This window comes from Apus apus, chromosome 1 (assembly GCF_020740795.1).
Source record: "Apus apus isolate bApuApu2 chromosome 1, bApuApu2.pri.cur, whole genome shotgun sequence".
In the NCBI taxonomy this organism is placed as follows: Eukaryota; Metazoa; Chordata; class Aves; order Apodiformes; family Apodidae; genus Apus; species Apus apus.
The window spans coordinates 150,942,141-150,961,600 of record NC_067282.1 but is presented as its reverse complement, the minus strand read 5'-3'; positions in this window follow the sequence as shown (position 1 = coordinate 150,961,600).

Sequence of the window (19,460 nt, the reverse complement as noted above, 5' to 3'; positions counted from 1 at the left end):
GAAAGGAGAAGTTCAGAAGTTCAGCATCTAAATATGAGCAGTTCCCTGTGACAAACAGCAAATCCCCTATTGACATGGTATTACAGAATCACAGAATGTCAGGGGTTGGAAGGGACCTCCGAAAATCATCGAGTCCAACACCACTGCCAGAGCAGGACCAAAAAAATAGGGCAGAGCACTCAGAAAGGCATCCAGACAGGTCTTGAAAGTCTCCAGAGAAGGAGACTCCACAACCTCTCCGGGGAGCCTGTTCCAGTGCTCTATAACCCTCACAGTAAAGTTCTTCCTCATGTTGAGGTGAAACTTCCTGTTCTTCCTTGCCCCTCATCCTATCACAGGATACAAGTGAAAAGAGCTTGTCCCTGCCTTCTTGTTGCTCAGCCCTCATGTATTTATATATATTAATTAGATCCCCCCTCAGTCTTCTCTTCTATAGGCTGAAAAGCCCCAGGTCTTTTAGCCTTTCCTTGTAAGGCAGGTGTTCCAGTCCCTTAATCATCTTCTTAGCCCTCTGTTGGACTCAAGAGAGTCCCCAGTCCCTCTTGAACTGGGGAGCCCAGAACTGGACACAATACTACAAGTGAGGTCTCACCAGGGCTGAGTAGAAGGGGAGGAGAACCTCCCTCGATCTGGTGGACACACTCCTAATGCACCCCAAAATACCATTGGCCTTCTTGGCCACAAGGCCACATTGCTGTCCCATGGATAACTTGTTGTTCACCAGGACTCCAAGGTCCTTCTCCATGGAGCTGCTCTCTAGCAGATCACCTCCTGGCCTGTACTGGTGCATTTTGTTGTTCCTTCCCAGGTGCAGGACTCTGCGCTTCCTCTAGTTGAACCTCATTAGATTTCTCTTTGCCCAGCTCTCCAGCCTCTCCAAATCTCACTGAATGGCTGCACAGCCTTCAGGTGAATCAGCCAATCCTCCCAGCTTCGTGTCATCAGCAAACTTGCTGAGAAGACACTCTGTCCCGTCATCAAGGTCATTGATAAAGCTGTTGAACAGGACTGGACCCAGCACTGATCCCTGAGGGACTCCACTAGTTACAGGTCTCCAGCTGGACTCTGCACCATTGATCATCCAGTAACGAAAGCCCAGAACTGTGTTAATCTGCTTCACTTGCATTTTCGAGTTCATGGCTTGCTCAGTTTTACTACTTTTTGAAGTGTACTTTCTACAGGTCAGGTTATTCAGAGGAGTAGAAGTGAAGACTGACTGAAAAGGACACTGCATAGGCAACAAGAAGCCAGATTTCTGTGTGCTGCCCCTCCAGTCCTGTGAAGAGGAAATCAACTTTCTACTTGAAACACACTCTCTGTGTGTTTCAAAACAGATGGAGATGACTGGCATGACCTGCAGGGAAATGGGTGGCGCAGGCCTTGGCACTATTTATATTGGCACCCAGTGCCTCTTCAAGTAGACTCAGGTGACTTTATAAATGAAATACTGATGTGTATGTTGCTTATATTGCAGTTTCTGCCATTTCTAGCCAGTTGCACTTTCTAGCAGCTACTGCTTACTACAGGTAGCTTTTCTATGTTGGGTAACAGCTTTGCTAAATGTCTTCACCACGCCAAAGCATAAAGTAACCTGCTTTGTTCTTAAGAGATTTAGCCTGTCTTCTTGTGCCTCTGTTGCTTATTGGTTTAAGAATGAGAACAACTAAAATCCAGGCCTTAGAAATCACATGAAGCATGTCAAAGGGCTGACTCTAAACTCCAGGTCCCTCTTGCTCTTGTGATGCCAGCCCCAAGCACTGAGACAGGAACCACACAGGAAACCCACAGCCATTGTTAGCTCTGCTTCTGCAGCTGCATTACTTAACATCCCACCTGAACTTTGCCTTAATGATGGAAGCAGATAATAAGCTGTAAGGTTGCTCATTGGATAAGAAGATAACTTTGCCTTATGCTTCATTTCGTAATTATTTTTTAAAAAACAAATTATTAGGAGGTGTGAGAGGTACTAGTAAAGAGAGTATACTTTCAATAAAAAAGGATTCAGAAGATTTTTCAGAGATCATTTCTCAATGGGCTAGCAGAAAGGAGATAACTGTGATCCTTTCAACACAAGAACTTTAGGATTTCTTGTTCCTTGACACTTTTTAACTTAACCAACCTTAGCAATCTAAACCACTTACAGTGAATCAAGGCTATGCTCCCAAACAAGCCCCAGTTACTGGCATATCTGAATAAATATTGCCACTTCCTCAAGACTAATCAAGCACTTACGTTTTTCCTGAGAACTGAAGATGTTCTCTGTTATAATGGTGTGCATAAAACTTATCTAAATGGCCTATGACGTTATTGGATCAGGCTGCCATTTTGTTGTTGTGATATTTCTGCACCCCATGATGCCTGCTGTGCTGAAGCAGGCAGCCAACATCTAATCCCCCAGCAAAAACCCAATTAGTCCTTTGGCGCATACAAATGCATTATTACTTCCCGTGTTGCCCTCCGCACTAACATCTTGGTGCAGAAGGAGCTGTTCAGAGCAGGTTTCTGATGGCCTTCTGGGAGGGTTTAGAGGACCTCATCATCAGGCAGGGGCTCAGAAAGATGTTTAAACCTTTCACTGGTGAAGGTGAGGACTTAATCCCAGTTCTGCCTGGGGAAGGCTGGGAGCAGGTGAGGGGTTTCTCAGGTGGCCAGGCTGTTTAGAAAAATATCAGAGAAAGCTTTCATTCTGGAGGCAGATAACACATTAGCAGTTTTGCTTTCTTTTATCTGCTTCACTCCCTCTGCCTATCCTCTTTCTTTCTTGTGCTCTGTGCTGTTACTTTCTTCCTTTTGTCCTAACTCCTCTTACTAGCCCATTCCTCAAGGACAGCTCACAGAAAGTAAGCACAGGGTCACTGGCTGGAGAAAAAGGGCATCTCTCTGGATTGCCCCCAGGCTGCACCCAACAGTGATCTCTTCTGAGACTTTATGCAGTCTTGTCTGCAGAAATATGGTGCTAGGCACAGAGTAAGCTTTTAAGTTCTCCGGAAGGGAGGGAAAGTCAGCATTTTGGCTGCCCAGAGTGCCTTGGTCCCTCCCCCTGTGTGCTGTCCTCCCCATTACACACCAGTGCTCCTGGATGCAGCACATCCGAGCCTCATTTAGAAAGGATCATCAGCTGAGAAACACACAGACCAAGAATTGCTGCCTGCCTGGGACAGAAGATCTGTGGGTTGGGCTTCTGGTGCATCAGGGTAGATCTGGGAAAAGATCCTGAGCCCAGTTTACAGTGTTGCAGGCAGACTGGACCGTGCCCGTGCCAACAGAACTGTGCCCCTGCAGAGCAGCAGAGAGCCTGGCCCTGCATTTGTCAGAGGTATGAGTGACCCCAGAACTGCTAGCTTCATGATGTTAATTAACTACCTGTGTTTTTGCCCTCTTTTTCTCATATATGCCTTTACCCTCCTTCAGTAAAATCTTCCAGCTGGCCATGAGATTTCTCAGTGCAGTCAGAGGCCCTGGGACTGTACTCTGAGAGAAGAAGACAACCAAAGCCATCCACAATTTGCATCTGCTGCCCTGGGATTTCCAGGTATCGTCATTTCCTGGGAGAAGGTCCATTCTCTAAACACTACTGCATGAAAACAGCTCCTGCAGCTTCACAAACAGCCAAGAAGCAGCACCACATGCTGATGGCTCATGCACTCGGGGCAAACGTTCATAAACAAATTTAGCACCAACTCATACAGATCAACAATTTTTTGCAGCGTTTTATCCATATCCTCATTGTCCCTCAGGACATTAGGAGCCAGTGAGCAGGCTGTCTGCAGCACATGAGATCAGACCTCACCAGCTCAGCAGTAGCTCTTATCACCGTGGACATCAGAACCTGCATGTGGAGACTGGCAGTGCTCACCACAGCCACTGACATTGTAAGGGCTTCTTGGGGGGTTTAATTCCTAACCTGGCAGATGTCAGCTACATGGGGACAACACACTGGCAAGGAGAAAGGAAGAAAGTTTTAGGAGTGGGAGAGCAGATATCTTATTCTCTCGTCTGCAAGGTTCTTTGAGGTGGATTCTCAAGGAAGCAGTTTAGGCTACAAAAATTAGCTCCTCCTGCAGTCAGGAAAGACTCTGTATGGGGTGGTTTAGAGCAACTAAAATGGAGACCATATTTTCGCAAGATGTGTTGAGAAAGCCTGAAGCTGTTGATACACAAAGTTAAGTGCCAGCCACAGCACTTCCAGGGGTTCTGGTGTGTGAGTACTTTATAAATACCAGGTAGATTAATGCAAATACCATCACACTTATAGCAATTGTTAAGGATTCTCTTTACACTGCTGCTGCTTAGGAAATTGAAGCAATTATCCCTTTCTTTATTAAGGAAGACAGAAAACTTTTGTTATGGTATAGACACAGAAGCAGAATTTGGAAAAGTTGGTCAGTTTCTCAGGCTGCATTCTTTGGTCTGGAAAGGGGATTATAAATGTGGCAATGTTCCTCACTTGTCCCTGAAATGATATAGCAGTGGTTCCTACTGAGGCACTTGAGGGTTAAACCTTTTTATGTGCCACCTTATTTTTCCTTATTTAGCTCCATGCTCCATTTCAGCCCTGCCAAAACTCTGACTGGTTTACAACCTCCCTCAAATAATGTCTTGGAACTCTGGAGCTGTTAGGAGTCATTATGTAATTGTAAATGAGTGAAGCTGGTTGGGAGCCTAATTGCTGTTAAATTACTCGATCGCCTCATACAGATCACAGCAAGGTGTCTCTGCCCCTATCCCATGTGTACAGGGCAGGACTGGGCTCATGTAACTGGTGACTGATGAAAAAGAAAAAAAGCAAAGGCTGCTGGCCTGCCTGGTCAGTCAGACACCTATTTCTACTCTGTAGAGCTAACTGGTCTTCTTGAGCTTTTTCATAGGTTGGTGCTGCTCAGCAGTTTGGGAAGTGCTTACCTTCAGGAGCAGGACATGGACATTGGGCCCTCCATCTTGGGCTCAGCCACTCTCACCAGCCTCAGTGGAAATCCACACTATTTGTACTTTGCAACCTTTATTTCCCAATACCCTGGCATTGCCAAGGAGCTTTAAGTACAGCTCCACACAGAATATGTGGTACATGCAGGTCATTGCTAAATTGCCTTTTCTAATTAGCCCCTGCTCTGTTGGCTGGGCTGAAAGGGAGCTGGGATCTTCCTGAGCTGGTCCCAGGTAGTAAAGCCAGTGGAATGAGCAATTTGATGAAATGTGTTCTCTGTTCCCATTTTCTCACTGAATGGGCAGAGCAGGGTAGTGCTGTCAGCTACAGAAGCTGACACCTCATGGGGTAGTAGTGGGGCAGCTAACTGTCCAGCTCCATGCACTGACCTGTGTATCTTCCCTTTCCACTACTGGGAAATAGTAAAAAATCACAGGAGTGAAGCCAGGTGCTGAGGTAGGGCCACAGCTTGTAAGTGGTGCTGCTCGGCGAATGTAAAAGCAAGGACAGGTGGGGTGTGTATCAGGCATAAAGCTTGTCCTGGCAGTAGCCAGGGTGTATGACTTTGCAACCAAACTTCATCAATGACTGCCAGTCCCCTATAATGGGGAACCTTGCAATGTGCAATTGCAGCCCAGAAAGCCAATCGTGTCCTGGGCTGCTTCAAAAGAAGTATGGCCAGCAGGTCAAGGGAGGTTATTCTCACCATCCTCTCTTGTGACAGCCCAAATGCAGTTTTGTGTCCAGTTCTGGAGTCCCCAGCACAGGAATGACACAGAGACGCTGGAGTGAGTCCAGAGGCGGCCCACAAAGACGATCAGAAGGCTGGAGCACCTCTGTTATGAGGACAGGCTGAGAGAGTTGGGGTTGTTTAGCCTGGAGAAGGCTCTGGGGAGACCTTATAGTGGCCTTCCTGTTTTTGAAGGGGCTACAGGAAAGCCGGGGAGGCGCTTTTTACAATGGTGTGTAGTGATAGGAGAAGGGGGAACAGAAAAAAAGATGAAAGATGGTAGATTTACGTTAGATATTAGGAAGCAATTCTTTCCTGTAAGAGTGGTGAGACACTAGAACTGGCTGCCCAGGGAAGTTGTGGATGCTCCCTCCCTGGAAGTGTTCAAGACCAGTTTGGATGGGGCTTTGAGCAACCTGGTCTAGTGAGAGGTGTCCCTGCCCATGGCAGGGGGGTTGGAACTAGATGATCTTTAAGGTTCCTTCCAACCCAAACCTTTCTATGGTAAGTGTTCTGTCTCATCAGCTGAGATATTTAGAAACAGTATCTGTTGAGAGGCAGGATCACTCTGGGCCAGGTTGTGTTTGGCAGTTATTTCTTGGTATGTGTAAAGACAGATTTATTGGATACAATGTCATCTTCCACTGAGGGACAATTACCAGACTGAATGGCCTTTCACATGGCAGGAAACTCAAGATGTGCGACAACACAGGGTAAATTATTTATTTTGCAAAGGAAAATTCCAACACTTAGAAGTCCGTGGTTTTGTTTTATTTCTCCCTGGCTTTTTTGACTGGCATGTGAACATTGCCATCATGGTGGGCAATGCAACCACTGCTTAGTGCAAGTGTTAAAGTTACCAGGTTTTTTAATTGTTTGGGGTTTTTTTGGTTTTTTTTTTTTTTGTTTGTTTGTTTTTTCACAAAGGGGAAAAAAAAATGATGTAAAAAGTGAGATAAAACTTTAGTCTATAATAAGATAAATGGACCAATGCCTAGATTAAACTATATTACTGAAGCAGCATTGATTCTAGCTGGGAGAACTGTGTGCAGTTGCAGAGCTCAGCAATAGAAAAGCAGCTGTGATGCCTTCAGTTAACGAGCACATCCCTGCTGTCATCAGCCCAGGCACTACCTTTACACTACCCAACTAATAAGGGAGAGCAAGGTTGCTTCAAGTTTTTAATATAGTTCCCACCTAATGTGTTGTTTCCATCTGAGTTTGGCTTTGAGCGTCACGTATTTTTCTAGCCTCAGAAGAAAACTCTGGGGTTTTGAAGCCATTCCTGCTTGGGGGAAAAGAAACCATTAGTGGAGTCTTGCGTGGGAGCTAGCACTCACACAGGGTGGTGGCATTCTGCTTATTGTGATGCTGTAAGATGCTGCAAGATAAACAATATTAATCACAGAGCCAGCAGAGAATGTTGCTTTCTCCCCTCAGATTTCCAGATGACCTAGGTGTAACAATGAAAGAAATAATCCCTTGAAAGGACTTGTAGCTGCTTCAGCAGCAAGATTCAATACACCACAGGATGGAAATACATGGGGAGCATCTGTCAATGTGTCGAATTTTTAAAACAAGGAGAGGAAAAAAAAAGCAAAACCAACCCACCAAGAAAATCCCAAGTGGACAAAATGGAGTCTGGCTGAGAAAGACCATCCAGAAAGGACATTACTTTGCTTTTGCTTTGATTTCTGAAAGCCATAAACTTGCTTTGTTGCCTCCTTGTTCTGCACTGACTCCTCCGTACCCCCAGAAGACTGCCTGAATTGTCAGAGGTCAACTTACAGCAGTGTAATTCCAGGAGGCTTGGTAGAAAACCCTGAAAGGAACCCGGAGGGTTTCAGGTACTTTGATTATTTTCCTAGGTGAGGTAGCTCTCTGTGGAGAAAAGCTGAACTGAAGCAATGCTGTGTAAGAAGGCACAAAGAGGTGAGTAGTAGTCTTTGGCAATGTGTTGTGCACCTCTGGGGAGCCCAGGTGCTTGGCAGATGCAGTCCCCCATTTTCAAGGATCCTTGTCCCATGTAGTTCTGCCAGAGTGAGATCATCAGGACGGGAACCTAGCATCCAAATTGAGTAAAATGTTCCCAAGTTTGTGTAGGTGATTGATTTCCGTGGTGAATGTGGACTGCCTTTCTGTAGGGAAGAGCTGGTGAGGGAAAACTCTTCCCAACATGCCCACCACTCCCTCTGCCAGACTGGAGCTTGCCTTTCTGGTGAGAGGCTTCTGTGAACAAAGGGATGATGTTCCAGGAAAGTGAATATAAACCTGATAAGAAGAGGTAGTTAACAGACCAGAGTACAGTCAGTTACTTCTCCTTGGAGTACATGCAGTGTAACTTATAACCCTGTAATATCTATGTACCAGGTACTCATCTCTTGGGCATGGTGGTAGATTCAGGATGGATATTAGGAAGACTTTTTTTACAATGAGAATGGTTAGACACTGGAACAGGTTGCCCAGAGAAGTGGTAGAAGCCCCATCCCAGGAAACATTCAGCGTAAGGTTGGATGGGGCTCTGAGCAACCTCACCTAGTTGAAGATGTCCCTGCTCACTGCTGGGGGGTTGGACTGTATGAACTTTAGAGGTCACTTCCAACCTAAAGCATAGAACCTCTGATTCTATGATTTTTAGTACAGGCAAGGGGGGAATAAGAATGGATGTGTGTGTGACACAGGCACGTACAGACAGTGTCCATGGAGTTGTCTGTGGGCCACCTGCACCAAGGGGAGGATACCTTTGCTCAGGTGCAGCTCCTGGGAGTGTGCGCCTAAGTAGCTTGCAGGCTGAAACTGGCTGGTGTCTCACCTGTTTATTGCTCTCTGCATTGGTCAAAACTAAAAATACCTTGGCTGTCACACCAACTTAATGTGAGGTGACGTTTAGCATGACTGGTGCCTGGGCTCCATACCTTGTAAAAATGTTGACATGCCAATTGGCTATTTTGGAGCTGGAGAAACAGGTCCTATCCCTGGCAGATGTAATCTATTTGATCTATTTAGCACCTGTGTTCCTGCTTTTAATTTTTTTAGCACTGGGAACTTGTAATGAGTTTGGTGAGTTAAAATTAGATCTTCAAGGGTGACTCTTCACTACTGACAAAAGAGAAAAAATTCATCAAGAGTTTCTTGTCTACTGCTAGAAAATATTTTCCATCATCTCTAGGGAACTGTGCCTACTGGAGACTGTGAGTGATTCTGGAAGCAGCAGGCAGGCAAATCACTTACTTTATTAGCTATATTTTGCAGCCCAGTATGTTTGTACAGTAAATAATATTTTGCATAAAGTCAATGTCTGACATTGTGCTTTTTATAATGGACTGCTATTTTTTACAGCTACTCTTTTAAGTGTCAGCACTGAGCATTTTTTGTTGTCATCATCTGCACTTTACACTGCTATGTGCAGTGATATAACTGTTCCAAAGCTTTGCACTATGGCAGGGCTGTCACAGTTATTTGGGAGAGATGGAACCACACTTTGATCATTTTTCACTCTTTGCATGGTCACACTTACAGTGTTTGTAAAATTCAATGGGATTTCACAGCATTTGTAAAATAACGTCATTTTATTGCAGTTGGGAAGTGCTTTGATTTAAATGAAAAATGGACTACCCTGGTTTCACTGGGAAAGTTTTCCAATGCAACCAAGGGATAAAAAAACACACCCCAACTTTCTGAGCATAGCAGAAAAGTCTTTGAGGACAGCAGCAATTAAAGTGTTTTCTGCCTTTGGCATGTAAGTGATTATTCATTTTGTGGTAAACAATATTTGCTGCTTTGCATGGTATGTATGAGAAAAGAGTGGAGTAAGTAAAGCCCTGTAGTTAAGAATTTTAATAAAGCAGAACCTCAAGGAAATTATATATTTATAGCCACTCACACATATAAAGGAATAATCATGTTCAAAGGCAGACAAGTCCCCTATGTCAGTAATGGTAAAATTTACCTTTGTGAAAAGAGCTAGAGAAGGGGCTTTGGGGCTTTGTCTCAGCTTCATATCCTCCACGTTAATTTGTCCCTGTTTGCAGAATGTTAATTCTCCTGTTTGTCAGAATTAATCAGGAACGTCACTAAATGCTGCAATCATTTTTATTCTTTGCAGCTGTGTAACCTTCAATAACTACAGACAACTCCCCCCACCTCACTTCGCCTTTTTGCAGGGTCACTCTTAGCTGTAATTGGCAAAAAAATCCAGAGAGGGGCTGGAGGTGAGGTTTGTTAGAGCTGCTAATTAGCTGATGCCATCACATCCAATTCAATGGAGTACTCGAGAGCCCCTGCTCCCCGCCTCTGAGACACATGCCAAATTTACCCTTAGAAAACAGGGGCAGATGATTAGTGCTGACACCCTCCAGTTCTCTTTCTGGACAGTTTGGAACAGGGTAATTGGTTTAAGGGCCTTGGCTGGAATGAAAGAGTTTTCTGTCAAGGTGTGGGGTTTTATTCAGGTGTTGATTTTTGGTTTGTTTGTTGTTGTTTTTTTTAACTAAAAATATTCCCAAACTAATTCAACTTAATGTGAAATGTGATGAGGGAAATTTCCTCTCTGGAGCTTCTCATTTTGGGAGGGAGGGAAAAACAACAGCAGCTTTGTAGACGATAAAATTCAATTAGAGTTGAACTACGATTGATTGTTTTGATTTCATTTATGGTTTTCATTTAATTAAGCTATCTTCATCTGATTTTGATTTTTTTTTTAACCAGATTTTTTTTGTCCTCTATTTTTTACATGTGATTCAGAAGCAGGTGTTCTGTGAGCCTGAATGAAAAGGTATAGTGTTGTATCCCTTATTTACCATGCTGGATGGTGAAGACAGCCTTCTAAGAAGTTAAGTGTTGTTAAGATACATACATTTCATTGAGGACAGTATCCAGATCATGCCTGATACAGACATTGCTGAGCCATAGTTTTTTTTGGCCACATTTGGGCTGCCTCAATTACGTAGTCTCACTATTGACTCTATGGAGAGATTTAGGCACACTTGAAGTCTAAAAGCCCCTGCCACTTAAACATGGTACATAATCCTTCTCAGAGGTGGGAGCAGCCAGCATTGCTGAGGGTATCTGCCACCACCAGCACCAAGGGTGTAGTCTTTGCCACTGCTGCAATTCTCAGTCAAAAAGCCACAGCTGGACCTCAGACCTATTGAGTGAAACTTTCATTCACTGAGATGTGTGCCCTGAGTATTCTCTGCCTGCAGGAAGAAGGGGTGCAGAGGTCTGGTATGGGGGAAGAGGGTAATCCCTTTTTCAGCTGAGCAATGGTGCAGGCAGGAATACGGAGGCTGTGGGGCCATTAGGACAGCAAATTTCATCAAAGAGCCCAGCCAGGACCTCGTGGTCAGGGTAGTCCACTGGAAGAAGCAGGAATGGGGTTTGTCTCCTTGATAAGCATCCTCCCCAAGGAAAATGAAGGCACAAGATTAATTTTGTTTCTGGTAAATGCATACACTAAGTAAGAGCCAGTTATCCCATAACAGCACAATAAACTGTTTCCTAGTCTAGTACTGTGTGCTGCAACAGATCCTACAAGAACTGAGAAAACTTGGCTACCCAGGAAAGGAGGAACTAATTTTCATAGCTCCTTCAGCACTATTGTTCATTGTAACATGAGTACAAATTTAACCTTATTAAAGTAGCATGTCTAAGGTAGCTCAGCTGAACACAGAAAATGCAAGACATCCCCATGCACTGTTGTTTTCATAAGGACAGCAGCTTTAATATTGGAGAACAATAAATTGCCTGGAATGATATTAAGTTCTGGAACACTGTGCTGAGCCTGCTCTGCACTTGAACAACTCCCAGAGCAACATCAGTGGGCTTCTGGCTGTAGTTGTGTTCAGTGAATACATGTTAAAGTCGGGGGGGGGGGGGCAGGGTTTGTGTATATTATTTTTGTTTTCTTTTGTTTGCTTGCTTTCCACCATCCGCTAATCTCTGTTTCTGCCAAAGGTGATGGATGTTCTCCAGTTCTCCTGTTGATAACAACAAGTACTGAACCAAGCTCCCATAGTCAGACTTACCATCCTTCCTGCAGCCAACCCTAGCATCCAGTTACACAGAGATGAACAGTGGATTTTTACAAGGTCTAGATTGGAAGGCAGTGTTTGCCACACAGCACCCTAGTTGTTTCATGACTGGTCATAGGGAAGTACTTGTTTTATGTGTAGTTTGTGGGTTTCAAGAGTCAGCAAAGGCTCATGACACCTGGGGACCACTGTAGATATTTGGGGGTTGAAAATAGATCATTTTGCATACACCTCAGGCTTCAGTCAGTCCTCAAAAAGTCTGAGTGAAAAGTGGGTGGACTGTGACTACCCTGGGAGGCAGATGCTTGTGTAGGATGAGGAGATACTCCGATTTTTTGTTCTGAAATAGGCTCAGGGAGGAGGCTGTGACCGAGTGGTTGCACAGAGGAGGATAAGGATAGTCTCTGTCAGACAGGGTTTCTGGTGGCTGGGGAGACACCACAACTGTGTCACTTACCACAACTCTCACAACTTGGCCTCACCAGATGATGCCAAGGACAGAGGGGCTATGCTTGAGAAATGATAGCATGTTGGGTGGTTTGTTTAAGTTAGATGAATGCACAGGAATAACCTGATGCACTCAAAAGAACACGGTAATAGCACGTGCCAAAAACATCCAGTGCTGATCATCTGAAGCACCCTCTGGTATTGGGCTGGGTGTTCATTTGGGGTTTGATCCAGTGTGTCTGTTTTTGTGTGCTTTTGCTCCCAGTTCCTATAAAACAAGAAGTTTTATCAGTGAAATTTATCTTTTGGCCCAGTAGACTATGAACAGTTTCATTCAAGAAACACACAAATACCTTCACACCCACATTTAAAAATACACATAAACTCATCAGATACAGCTATCGATATATTGCTGCCTTTAGTAACGTGATACAATTAGATAATAAAATACCTCCTAGTCTGGTGAAGTTCCATCAGTCAATATGAGTTTATAGCTCTCTGCTCTTCATGTCACAAAGAATTTGTACCCACCTCACCATTCACCTTTCTCCAGTGCTGCTCTGCACAACACCACAGGCAAAAGCTGAGTAAAGAAAAAGCCATCAAAGTAGCTAAATCAGACACTGAAAAGGGTAGGAAACCCCAAGAGGGTGGAGTGAATCCTCAGCTCTGCCTCCTTTCGTGCTTGCATTGTGACCAAGTCCTTAATTAAATGAACGCACAATGCTTTTTCCCCTGCAGGATCAGACTTCATTGAATGCACAGGTGTCGTGGTTTGGGCCCAACACGACAACAAAGGAACAGCCCCATGGCCACTGACTCAGTTCCCTCCTCCCCACACACACACTCGGATGAGGAGGACAAAGCTCATGGGTTGAGACAAAGGACAAGGAGGGTTCTTCACCAGCTAATGTCCTGGTTTCTCTCCCTCCTTCGCCCAGCGGCACAGGGGGACAGGGGATGGGGTTTAGAGTCAATTCACAGGCTGGTGCTTCCTGCTGCTCCTTCCTCCTCAGAAGGATTCCTCACAGTCCTCCCCTGCTTCCCCATGGGGTCCCTCCCATGGGAGAGAGTCCTCCACGAACCTCTGCTTCATGAGTCCTTCCCATGAGGTCCGGAGCTGCTCCAGCCTCGGCTTCCCACAGAGTCATGGGCTGCTTTGGGAACAGCCACCTCCCCTGGCGCCAGGGTCTTCCAAAGCTGCATGATCAATCCACTGGCTGCAAATCCTCTGGCCATGAAATCCAAGTCCACTGGCCAAGTTCACCCCTCCTGGCACCTGCCGGGAATGTTCCACCACGTTCCTCTAGAATTGCAGGGGGACAGCTGCCTTCTAGCCATGGGCTGCAGGGAAACTTCTGCTCAGGCACCTTCTTCCCCTTCTTCCTCACCAACCACCAGCACTGCTCTGCTCCACCAGCCCCACTCTCCTCCTCCTGCACAGCTCTTCTCCCCCTTAAGTGCTTCTCTGCTCAGGTGTTATCTCAGTTCTTTGTATGGTAATCACTGAGGTGCATCTATTGTCCCTCTAATGGCTTCTTGGCTGGGTTTGAAGCAGGGGGAGCTTCTCAACTACCAAAAAACCCACCAAACCAAACCAGAAAAACAGGACAGAAGAACTTACTGAAAAACAGGCCTTAGGTAGGACTTGGTTTGTTCTCTTTATTGTTAATTGTAAGCTTTCAGGCCTTAGCTGCTGGCTGCTCTGGTGTTAGTTTTTCCAGCCCACCAGGCTCTCTGCAGTGGTCTTGCAAGGGGCACAGGCTGGAAAAGGCTGGGAGCACTCCTGAGCTGGGCACATCATGATCAGATTTTGGAGATCTTATTTTTGCAGGTAGGCAGTGCCAAATAGTACTGTAACCTGATCCAGCCACTGGCATTAACTCAGGTTGCACCTCCCTGACTCCCCAGCAGATTGTCCTTGCCCAGCCACCCTCTTCGGCCTGTGCCAGTTCTAGTCCTGTTTTCCCTCTCCAGTCACAACCCCACCCTGCCATCCCATCTTCCCTGGGAAATCTAATCCTGCTATTAGGCTTGAGGAGATTACTCCACCATCCTGATCCTGTGATTGAGGTGGTGGGGCACTCAGAAACGGAGGGAAAAGGCTCTGGTGGCTACCATGAGGGGCTGGGCCATGTGTTGTTCACTGCAAGACAAGAACTGAGCTCGTGGTGCTGAGCCACCAGAATAAGTTTTGCCAGGGAGCAGCAACTCCACAGGGAGTGTAATGGCTATAAACTGAAGGACACAGAATAAACCTGTGCAAGCCAATACTTTTCAAAGACTGGTACTTTGGCCAGACAACAGTAGCTGGTGACAATGATGGCAAAGAGCACAATTAACAGAAAAGGCCACCTCCAAGCCAGGTTTCATGCTCCTGCTCCAAGTGCTCTTCTCAAAAAGGTACCAGAATTTTGTTACCACGGGCAAAAGACTGCACTTTCCCCAGGCTCAAGTACTGAATTGCTTAAATTTAAGACATTGGCCTGAGGCAAACAGCACAGAAAAACATTAAATTTCTAAAGTTAAAATCTGGTAAAATTCCAAGTGTCTGAGAGCGGGGGAATTTTACCCAATTGCCCAAACACCTCCAACACAGGCTGAAATTCAAGACCCCTTGGTGAGGACTTGCTTTCCTTAACTATAAGAAGGATAATCCCTGGAATCAAATGTTAGACCTTGAACACTGGATGTCTCTCTACTCTTCCTCCAGGAGAAGAAAGCTTCTGAGTAGCAGCAACCATTTCATGGCAGTGAGGAGGTGATTTGCACTGCCTTGTGCCCCTGAGAGTGGTGAATTTATTCCTGCCTGGGAAATTCTGGCAGCATTGTATGGGACAACCCTAAGTTCAGAGCAGCAGAAAGAGGTTACTCCAGGGAATAAAGCAAAAGTAGCAGCAGCATTTGTTCTGTTCATGTGTGGGGGAGACAAAAGAAAGGAGAGGGGGAATAGCAAGGCTTCAGAGAGTGGAAAATTAGTGACAGGCAAGGCTGATATTGCTGAGAGCCCTAAACATTTTCCTAGCTTCAGCAGACACAAACAAAGCAAAAGGTACTGTCCCAGAGTCAGGAACATGTGTCCTGCAGAGAAAGAAAAGTGTTAAATTTGCTTTTCCTTTTCCTGAGGAGCAGAAGAAATGGCTCTGTTCTGCTACTGGGAATGTGCAAAACTATTAAAATCTGACAAGGTCCAGAGTCTGTAAGGCTGTAAATAGCAGCATCTATATTTAATTGAAGATGATGAAGGATGCAGTGAATTTCTGTCCTGTAAGCTCAACATCAGCCATGTGACAAAGACAGGAATGCAGTAGCAAGGAATGTGGCTATGGGAGTTTTGAAATGCAGAAAAGGGGCAGCTGCTATGAATTCCTGACACGCTGCTGCTGGCTGGTGCTCTTTAATTCTTTAACAGTCTGCAGATCGTTCAGGTGGCCAACATGGACTGCTTGATATGCTGGTCCCAGAAGGGTCACAGCGCCAATACAAGTTGCCCCATGAGGGAACTTCCTCTCCTTGAAATGCCTATGAAAACAGCAGCTGGAGTAACAAACCATTTACTACTTTGAGATGCAGATTATTTTTTTTTCTTTGACCTGATTAAGAAAACAAATGTTTGGGTTTCCTTCTGAAAGAATTTAAACACAGCTTGTGGCTTTGGCACCAGGTTCATTTTCGATCAGGGTCCTTTCAGATGCTTTAAGCATTTTCCCTTCTTACCCTCTCCATTTTGCTGTGCTTCAGGAGGTCAGAGGGTAAGTTTTTATTGCTAGCCTCTTGAAAATAAAATTAGTCTGTGCTGGTATCTTTGGGTAGACACTATAAATGATGGATTTCAGCAAAAGCAAGAGCATGTTACAGAAGTGAGGCAAAAACTGGCCCAAGAACAGACTAAGTTTGCATGAAGACATAAACAAGGAGAAACTGCTACAAAAAGCCTTCTTGGAAGAGCAAGTTCTCCTGGTTGCAGAAAAGGTCACCTGGGCTATTTCACTGACCATTATATTCTGAATTAAGCCCTTATTTACACCCAGTATTATTGATTGATCTCTCTGAGATGCCCAGATGTGGGCTCATTTTGTCCCTGAGCTAGAAGTGATAGCATTTTCTCATGGTGTGTCTCAAAAACACACTGAACATGGGGCAAAAAAGGAGCAGAGCAAGATAATAGGGAAGTAGGCATTTAGGCAAGACTTGTAGTCCTGGCTACATGAGGTGGCAGAGAAAGGACACTTTGCAGTCATTTAGCAAAGTCAGGTCAGAGCACTGAGTGGAAAAAGGATGGAGAGCTTGGCCAACAAGCATGAAGAACCAGATGTTTGGCTGCTTTAAATCACAGCTTTTTTTGACCCAAGGTCTAGTGTGAACCTGCTTGGAATTGCAGAGCAGGCAGCACTCTGTCTGCACACTCTTTCTGGGTGTGATCAGAGCATGTGGTAATCACAGGGGGAAAAAAAAACAGAAAAAAGAAAGCTTTAAAAGTAAACAACTCCCTCCCTCCAAACCCCAGCTCTCTTTTCTACCCACCCCCACAAAACAGCAGTAGCAACAATAACAGAAAAGCATTCTAGAGGCCCCTAGGCTCTCTTACTGTGGTACAATTAGAAGCCATCTGATCTGGGAACTCCAGTTAAGAGTAAAAAATACCCCCAAAGTGAGTTTTTTATCAGAATAGCAATTATTACACATATCTTCTTGCTCTGCCCAGTGATGTACATTTCAGTCTGATATGCAGCAGGTTTTCCACATTAAATCATCTAATTAAAAGTCAAGTAGCCTCATCATCCATTTTTTAAATGTGTGGTCCTATTTAAGCCCAGATGTCCTCCTGTACAGTTCTTCCCTCTTCCTCTTCAGCAGCACAGGGCCCCTTCTCCCAGACAGCTGATATGTGGGCAAAGCTGGTCGCCATCCCAGCAAATTGTTGTGCTCCCCATCCTGTTCTCCAAGATGTGTATTTACCACCCCCTCTGAACTTTGTCCCAGTCTCCACCCTCTTGATCGGTGCTAATTTACGTCGGTTCTTGGACCTTGGTCGTCCATCTAATTGTTTTTAATCCAATTGAGAATTTTGCCCTCAATATCTATATCCCAGAGGGATTTACAAGGAAAGATTAAGGACACCAGATAGCAAGGTGAGTAAGGAACAAGCCAGGGCAGTCTGAGGGCTCAGAGGTGTCTGGGATGTGCAAACATCATCTTCAGGATCTTGATTCCTTGTGCGAAAGAGGACTAATTTCCCTGAAATTGGTGGCCTGGCTCACTGAGAAAAGTCAGAGTGAAAATGGAAATCAGGGCCATAAGTCGTGGAGGGGAGGAAATGTTCGGGTTACAAGGGGTTTTATGGAGGACTAACGGATGAATCTGTCATATGGAAGATATAAGCAGTGTGTCATGGATAGCTGTGAGACTGCAGAGAGGTCTCCCCAGAGAGGGCTGAAGCCCTGTCATTTGAGTCACTTGAAATCAAGTGAGGCAAAACCTGTAAGCATCTACCATAAATAATGGCCCTTCATTTTTGTCAGGGATAGGACAAGAGGGGGCTCTCCTGTCACTTGTTTCTGCAATGCTATTAGGCTAATATGACCTGATCCAGCAGACTGTAGCAACAGCCTTCCAGGATGTCCATCGACTGGGAGGGCACAGCTCCATGCTGTTGCCTCTCATTGCCACTGCCTTGGAGAAGGGACTCAGACCTGCCAAGGGAACAAAATGTTATTGTGACTGGATTTGAGCCCGAGCTCTGTCAGGCCCTTTGCCCTTTGCATTTGTGTTTGAGAAGTGAGTTCAGTTTGCTGTGGGTGTTTCTGGCTGGGATGAGTATAGCACATGTGCTGGGAGATCAGATGGACCAGTTCACTCTGAGACAGCACACCTGCAGCCACACACTGGCAGGGAGAAATCTGATTCCTTTTATTTTTCCAACCACCTGCCCATGTAATACCACAGACTATTACTCTGAAGTTAGGATGAAACTGTGACTGTATTCCTATACTCAGGTCATGCTAGCATGTGGTCAGCTTCCTTGGATGACTTGTTCCTCTAGCAAAACCCTTCGGCAGCTTTAAGATACAGTTATGCCCAAAGTAAACTTGTATGTCTGAAGGACTGTGGAGTTTGGTGTGTATCAAAGACTGGTGTGCCCAATTTGGGATTTTCTGGAAACAACAGAGTATAAAACAATGCAAGAATAGCATTCTGAGGACCAACACAGCCATGAAACAAATGGAATTCCTTACCTTTTGCTTTGAAGATAGGCAGAGAGGGACAGGTGCAGAGGAAGGGAAAGATGCCACTAGTAGATAAGATGGGATGAAATCTGGAACACTAGGAGGAAATGGGGAGTAATAAGATGCTAATGTCAGAAACTGCCCCATTCCATGCTAATTTGTTCAGGCTACACCTCAAACCAATCAGTGCACAGGGACAATTTGCACCCTGGAATCTGCACTAATGTGTGGACTTGATCTCACATAGAAACTTTAGTGGGATCACATCTTCTTTAATGTGAGCCCGGGGTGCTTAATTCACGTTTGTATGGCTGCAATGAAGTAACCTAAAGTTGCATGAGGTGAACACGATAGCTAATTCCAGTTGATTTTAACCACTTAGGTTAAATCACTTAGGTGATTAAATGCATTTGTTGGAGTTTAAGTTTAGTCTTGCATCTGACTGGACTGTCCTTTAGATGACAGATAAGATGACAAGGATGAAGAGGTTATAAAGATCCAAGCATGTGTTGGAAAAAGGTCTTGTGTAAGACCTATAAGAGAAAGGACACAGTACATCTGACTTCTGCTGAATAGTTGTGGCCTGGAGAAATGAAACCCAAATAGGGTAGGATTTAACTTTTCCCCTGCAACAGTCAGCTACTCTCTCACTTACAGGTCACCCAGACCTGAAGTACATGGAAAGCAGGTGTCAGCCAGACAACAAGAAAGCTGTTGACTCACTGGGATCCACTACACCACTAACAATTTGAGCTAGAAGAAGGCTGAAGACCTGACAGCTGCTCTCTGGCCAGGGAGATTTCTTAAGTAAGTAACCTATTCAGAGTCATTTACCTATCTGCACTCCCATGTGCACAGGACAGCCCCTCCAGCAAGCCCTTGGGTCACAATTTGTTTTACTTTTGGACTCTGTCACAAATGGCCACCATTGTACCTTGGGAAGGGAGACCACATTTTAATGGCTTTGTTCAGTAGCTTCCCCTGTCAATGTGTGCAGTGTGCAATATGTGCTCTGGCTTCAAGACAGAAGATGGTGCAACCCTTTAAACAGTGCTTCCCAGCAGTGCTTCCCAGGAAAGTCAGTGGAGAAGTTAATGGAA